This window comes from Palaemon carinicauda, chromosome 25 (assembly GCF_036898095.1).
Source record: "Palaemon carinicauda isolate YSFRI2023 chromosome 25, ASM3689809v2, whole genome shotgun sequence".
Lineage (NCBI taxonomy): Eukaryota > Metazoa > Arthropoda > Malacostraca > Decapoda > Palaemonidae > Palaemon > Palaemon carinicauda.
The window spans coordinates 31,189,969-31,198,170 of record NC_090749.1 but is presented as its reverse complement, the minus strand read 5'-3'; positions in this window follow the sequence as shown (position 1 = coordinate 31,198,170).

Genomic DNA, 8,202 nt, shown 5'->3' with positions numbered 1-8,202 from the left:
TCAATGCGAAAACACTTGGAACTCTCAACCCAAACATGGGTCGGTAAAATAGCAGCACAGCACAAATTCAATGATAAAAATCTTGTAGCACGAATCTAGCAGCTCAAATCTTCGTGCCCAAATACTGCCAGTGAAGATATGGACGGTAAGGTTTGCTAGGCCAGACTTACTTGGGTATATCCATGAACCTCCCAAGTAAAGAGAAAATGGCGTAATTAGAAAGCTTGTTAGCTAATTACTTAGCTCGTAGTAAGCAAGCAGGACTTTATATATATATATATATATATATATATATATATATATATATATATATATATATATATATATATATATATATATATATATATATATATAGATAGATAGATAGATAGATAGATAGATACACAGTATATCCACGATTATTGGAGTCCATTCAATCTTGTACAACAAATAAAAATTTTTCCGCAATGCGTATTTGGATTCCATACGTAAATCTCTCTCTCTCTCTTTCTCTCTCTCTCTCTCTCTCTCTCTCTCTCTCTCTCTCTCTCTCTCTGCTTTATATGATTTTATCATTGAAATTTGAGAAAAAAAGTGATTGTAAGCCAGGGTGGTCAAACTATGTATTTCTGTCTCTCTGTTGATTGGAGATCATTCAAACATCGAACTCTCTTTATCAGTCGAAGTTTTGTCTCTTTAAAAATAAATGACTGAGGAAGATCAAAAGTAAATGAGAAATCTTTCTTTCTGAGGAAGATTTAATGAAAACAAATACCTCATTTTAACCCTGGATAGGTACGCTCCTCGGACACCCCTTTAAGGGTATACTCGGACGCGAACGACCCCGACGCCAAAAAATTTCTTGAAAAATCAGTTTTTGCAGTAACCTCCTTTTTTCTTTTGCCAAAAAAAACTTCAATGAATGCTGAAAACAACTGTAAAGATAAATACTACTCATCTGCAGAAAAACTATTTATTATAAATATTTTAAAAAATTAAGTAGAAAAAAAAGACCTGACATAAAAATTCCTAAAAAAAAGTTTATACATATATACACAAATCCTTTTAGGAATTGATTCTTGAATGTTTAGGACACATCTTGATGTATTTTGGATGAAGTCAGACCCATGGAGGTGAAGATCTGAAATGAGAAAAAAAGGGTAACTTTTTTTGGCCAAAAAAATTTGTCCAAATTTCATGAATTTTTTTGGGTACCCAAATGAAATAGGAAGTGGCTAATTTTTCTAGGAATAAACATATGTTATCCTAAAATAGAAATATGTAAAAAAATCTTCATTATTTTGTAAATTACATTTATATCAGGGGCCATATCTAAAGGTAATTTTTTGAGTACTTAGAAATTTCGTAAAAAAATACATATATTTAATATATAATATGATATTTATGCAGGTAAAAATATACCAAAATATCACAAATTCTATAGGGAACAAGGATATATATAGATAGGGCAGCTTACGCTTCGGATATGTCCACAAAATGGCCGCCAACCACACTGACTCAGACTCCCTAATCTGCCACTTGAAATGTAGGAAGGGTATGTCAATTTCGAGGTGTTATTTACTAATCTAATTATTATTGGATATGCATAAAAATTTTATGGTGGGTTGCTGGATAATTGTCGACTATTTTACGACTATAAAATTAAAATTCTGACCCAAAAAATTTTTTTTGAAGGGAAATAAAATCGAAAAAAAAAATGTAAAACAATATAATATTTTAGCTAATAAAATTTGATGATATTCAATCAAAAAAGAAGTAAACAAAATTTTCCGACAAATAAACATCTAAAGGAATCATTACTCTATGATAGTTCCTTAGTACATAGTAATTTTGAAAGAAATGGGAAAAAACGAAAAAATGGCAATCACCGGAAAATCGAACACATACCTATATCTACGCCATATCTGGCTAAAAAAAAAGATAGGCATGGGTAGCCAGATCATCTAGAAACACTTTCCAACACTATAAAATTATAAGTTTTGCGACACTACTTGCCAATTCCTTACGGTAACATGACTAAGCAAAAAAATGCAAAACAAATAAAAAGGGGCACTCGTGGAAAAATGGCCATTCTAATATACGGCATTTCAGAAAAAGAAAAAATTCAGCCACGTGCTAGGCAAACCATCAAGGCACATGTTCCGACAAATAAACATATAAATGAATCATTACTCTGTGATAGTTCCTTAGTACGTAGTAATTTTGAAAGATATGGGAAAAAACGAAAAAATGGCAATCACAGGAAAATCGAACACATACCTATATATACGCCATATCTGCCTAAAAAAAGAAGATAGGCATGGGTAGCCAGATCATCTAGAAACACTTCCCAACACTATAAAATTATAAGTTTTGCGACACTACTTGCTAATTCCTTACGGTAACATGACTAAGCAAAAAAATGCAAAAAAAATAAAAAGGGGCACTCGTGGAAAAATGGCCATTCTAATATACGGCATTTCAGAAAAAAAAAATTTCAGCCACGTGCTAGGCAAACCATCAAGGCACATTTTCCGACAAATAAACATATAAATGAATCATTACTCTGTGATAGTTCCTTAGTACGTAGTAATTTTGAAAGAAATGGGAAAAAACAAAAAAATGGCAATCACAGGAAAATCGAACACATACTTATATATACGCCATATCTGGCTAAAAAAAAAATAGGCATGGGTAGCCAGATCATATAGAAACACTTTCCAACACTATAAAAATATAAGTTTTGCGACACTACTGGCCAATTCCTTACGGTAACATGACTAAGCAAAAAAATGCAAAACAAATAAAAAGGGGCACTCGCGGAAAAATGCCCAATATTCTAATATACTGCATCTCAGATAAATAAAAAGACATGCACGTGTTAGCCCAACCATCAAGGCACACTTTCTAACACATAAACATGAAAAAAATCAATAATATACGGCAATTCCTTACTACGTAGTAAATTTTTACAAATATTGAAAAAAAACAGAAATTGGCAACCACAGTTAAATACCCAATATACCAATAACTACGTCGTATCTGACAAAAACAAAATCACGCATGGGTAGCCAGATCATCTAGACACACTTTCCAACACTATAAAAAGCAAAAGTTTTACGACACTATTTGGCAATATCATACGGAAAAATGACTTGGCAAAAAAATTAAAAAAAAGGAAAAAGGGGCACTCGCGGTAAAATGCCCGACATTATAATATACGACATCTCAGATAAAAAAAAAGACATGCACGTGTTAACCCAACCATCAAGGCACACTTTCTAACACATAAACATGAAAAAAAAATGAATAATATACGGCAATTCCTTACTACGTAGTAATTTTTACAAATATTGAAAAAAAAACAGAAATTGGTAACCGCAGTTAAATACCCAATATACCAATAACTTCGTCGTATCTGACAAAAACAAAGTCACGCATGGGTAGCCAGATCATCTAGACACATTTTCCAACACTAAACAAGCAAAAGTTTTACGACACTATTTGGCAATATCTTACGGAAAAATGACTTGCAAAAAAATGAAAAAAAATGAAAAAGGGGCACTCGCGGTAAAATGGTCCTCGTGGTGATGAACGATATTTTAACTAAAAAAAAAATCATGCACATGGTAGCCAAACAATCCACCAAGACTTTCCACAACTGATAACCTATACAAGTTGCACCATTCTACGACAATTTCATAATACGTAATAACTTTGATAATTAGGCAAACTACCTTAGAAGGGTAAACTCGGTCGCGCTCGACCCCGACGCGTCTCAGAAATCGGGGAAGGAGTACAGCTACAGCAATGCACATCTGGACACTACTAGAGCGTGTAGGGGAGACACCTCCTGCAGGTCGATCACCCACAAATTCAGTCACGGGGGTGAGTCACGTGAGAAAAACCTGTTTTTTTTTTGACGCTCGGGGTCGCGAACGACCCATCGTACCTATCCAGGGTTAATGTATTTCAATTGAGGGATTCAATATTGAATCTCTTAAACATCCGCGAAAAAAGAATTTATTGTTGTTTTGATAAAAGTTATCTCTTTTAACGATAAGTCGTTAAAAAAAAATTCTTTCTACGACAAATATCTCCTTTGTTACAAACACCGCTGACCATATTTCAAAAGATCCTTCGCAAAAGCCTCCCAATATAACAACTTAGAAAAATATATTCCGTTTTTTTTTCAGTTTCCTTCCCAACAGAGAAAATAAATCATACATTCTACACCCTAGAAGAGAGAGAGAGAAAAAAAACAAGGGCGTTTTTATTTATCAAACAAATGTCCCAAGTCCTTGTAGCACCCAAGTGATATATATATATATATATATATATATATATATATATATATATATATATATATATATATATATATATATATATATATATATATATATATATATATATATATATATATATATATATATATATATATATATATATATATTATATATATATATATATATAAAACATAAGCCGAGCACAGTAAGCCAATAATAGTTTTTTTACGATTTTTCCTCTTTTACTTCAAATTTTCCTTACTAAAAGAACGATGCATCCTGAAAAGAAGTCGATGGAATATATATATTTTTTTCTGGGTAATTCAACTTTGTCTTTATTCAAAGTTACTGGATGGGGCCTTTGCATTCAAATCTGAAATGATGACAATTACTGGATGCAGAATGAATGATAAGTAAATAAAAAGTGTCCCTTCGCCTACAAGGAAAATACTTTGAATAATTTGGGCGATGTTTGCCTTAATTGCAATGAACTCCCCCCCCCCCCCCGTCCCCCATTTCCCCCCCCCCCCCAATAGTCGACTAAATCATACAAGGAAAGTCAACAGTTCTTTACCCCAAAAAAATATTATTTTCTATCAAGCAATTATTTATCTTTATTCTATTACTTCATTCTTTTACCAAATATCTTTTATTTAATAGTTACAATATGTTTTACACACCACACACACACGCATATATATATATATATATATATATATATATATATATATATATATATATATATATATATATATATATATATATATATATATGTATATATATATGTGTGTGTGTGTGTGTTAAATATATTGTTTTTATCTTTTCTTTCTAACTTCAGAATCCTTGTATTCTCGTTTTCTTTATCTTGTTTATTTTTAGTAAAAAAAAAGGACTTTGGCTTTTTTTCATAATCCTTGGCTTTTAAGCATCTTTTCATAATCCTTGGTTTCCAACTCTCTTGGAAAATAAAAAGATTTCAAATGTAACTTCAAATAACGTTACTAATTATTTAATATCTGGAAATACTTTGTGTGCTGGCATTTTAGACCATTTCAAAGTATTTCGGTCTTCCTGAATTAGTTAACGAAGTTAACGAGTAATGGTAAGAATTCTTACCAAGCAGTATCTGCCTAACCCTCCAAGGAAGCAGTTCTCCTGACTAAAGGGAAAATGGATAAACTCAACATTTGTTAAAAAGCTTTCCCAGTGATTTGTCATCATTACTAATGAACTCGTTTTGCTTGAAGGACTTTTATTGCTGTGAAATAATGGAGTGCTAAGTACTACCAGTTTCACCAAAGTGCAATGGAGAGACGAGGGCATGATTCTCCAAGGAAGTGTGTTTTCGGAGGTACCATATAATGAATTGTGTAGCAGCATAGAAGAGAGGCCAAGGCGGGGATTCCATTTCTCTATCATAGTCTTTGGCATCCACCACATACTGCTGGATTACTTCCGAGGGATTCAACTCCGTGGATTTATATCGAGCAAGCAGGCGCTTGATAACTTTGAGGTAGGTCTCGGTAAATGTTGGCACACTTTACGAGATTTAAAGTTATTGAATGAATAATTTTAGCGCTGAGTCATTAATCCCATAAAAAATAAAAATTGTAACCAGAAAGAGACGTTACCAATCAGGCCACAGTCTTCAGCCGAAAAAGATAAAATTAAAATAGCTTCGGAAACCTTTCTGAGATAACAACATATGATCGAAGGGAGATGAAATCTATACGTGGATCCCATAGCTCAAGTGAAAGCATAATATTTTGCAGAGTTTTTAGTTAAAACTGATATTAAGATGCTTTCCAAATCCTTCATTTTGGGGGTAATTTATCCCCATGCTGATTTGGATCCTGGAATCTACTTCTTTGTGAATATCAGACTTGATTTCTGTTTCTGTTAATCAGGGTCATTTAAGTTTCAAATCAATACTTTTATTTATCAAACTTAATCAAGATTATTTTTCATACCAAAAATAGATCCGGTATTCATATGGCCCGAATACGAACGATGGAATGCATTATTATTATTATTATTATTATTATGATTATTATTATTATTATTATTATTATTAATGATATTATTATTATTATTATTATTATTATTATTATTATTACTAGCTCAGCTACAACCCTAGTTAGAAAAGCAGGATGCTATAGGCCCTGTTATGGCTCCGACAGGGAAAATAGCCGAGTGAAGAAAGGAAGTAAAGGAAACAGATAGAATAGTGTATCTGAGTGTACCCTCAAGCAAGAGAACTTTAATCAGGTATCAAATAATAATTCATCTTTCACTTCCTTCTTGAAAAAGCTTCTCTCGAAGTTGTAACTCCTCCTGTGAGTGAGTCTGCAGGACCTACGCCCTTCATCTGCATCCTCATTTTAATTAACCTGCAACAGTCGACCTACAGTCAGATATACAAATGCCTTTTAGAATAAAACTGGCTCAGTTATTTCAATTCCTAAAACAAATTGTGCTAGGATAGCAATGACCTCATTCGAGATATAGGCTAGAAGAGAAAACCCTATAACTACAAAAACAGGCTTAACCTTAATTAGATGACTTTATTGTGTCCTGCAAACAATCTATTGATTTGACCTCGTCTGAGGTTGGTCTAGAGGAGGGAATGACGATATTTTATTTCAGTGGAAAGGAACATGAAAAGGAAATGAAGGCTCAGAAGTAATGAGAAGATAATGAGTCACAAAGATTTCTTTGCAAAAGAGAAAATCTGCATCTTATATAAAAACAGCTGAGTCAGTCAGTAAGAAAAAGAGGTGTCGGGGGAGGGGACCAGTCTGTGCGTTCGGATGATTAAAGGTTCGCTGGAAAAGGAATTCCTTTGGTTTTGGAAGATGAAAGAAACTGAATAAGATTACAAGGGTTTCTTTAGCTAACATACGAACAAAGTTCCCAGCGGAGAGAAAAGGAAGAAATTTAGCGCTTGAAGTTGAGACTATTTTGTCTCTAAATACTTATTGGACGGAATTGAAAGGTTCGTTGTAATCTGTTGATAAAAATCATGCAAAAATATTAAATTTTTTTATGAAGTTCTGTTCAGTATCGTTTTCAAATTACTTCCTATAGAGAAAAGATAAGGAAAAATGTTGAAGGAATAGCGTTAGAAGTCTACTGAATCTTTTTATTCAAAAATAAAGAGAGCAAATGACAAGAAACAATAAAAAAAGTCTTTTGCTTTTCATTAGTGAAGCATTAATGAAAAAGATAATTTTTCGCTTTCTTCATACTTGACAATAACGTGAATTACTTATTTCACATAGAAATTCTGAAAAGAAAATTTTAGACATGTTTCTCACATAGAAATAAGCTATTCTATATCATACTACTTTCAAAATCAGAATTATCTCTGCACCTCAGGATGTTTTTAATTCCTAACACCTTTTATCACTATTTTCTGTTTTTATTCATCGGAATGGCCTTTCATGATGATAATAATGATTCTCCATCATATACAAGTGACTTTAACATTGAGAGTGAAAATCTCCCTTCCATTTCAGGAAATAAAATTCAAACAATCAAATAATGAATATTCAAAAACTGAAGCAGATAATCATAAGCAGAACCTTGGATCAGACCTTTCTCGTCTTTCCCTCTCGCATTTGGACCTTTTCTGGCGGGAGAAGATTTATTTCAGAGTCGCTTTTTCTTTACTCATCTTTTTACATCTTCCATTCATTTCCATTCACAGATTTCATCTCTCGAATTTTGCATATGGAAAATATTCTCTACTGATGGGATTCTGTTCTTTAGGTGGATTCCGGATATTTTAGACGACTCTTAGAGAGAGAGAGAGAGAGAGAGAGAGAGAGAGAGAGGAGAGAGAGAGAGAGAGAGAGAGAGAGAGAGAGAGAGAGCGAACTTCCCTAAAGGAAAAATTAGAATTCCATAACCATTCCAAATATCCTTCAACAGTCAT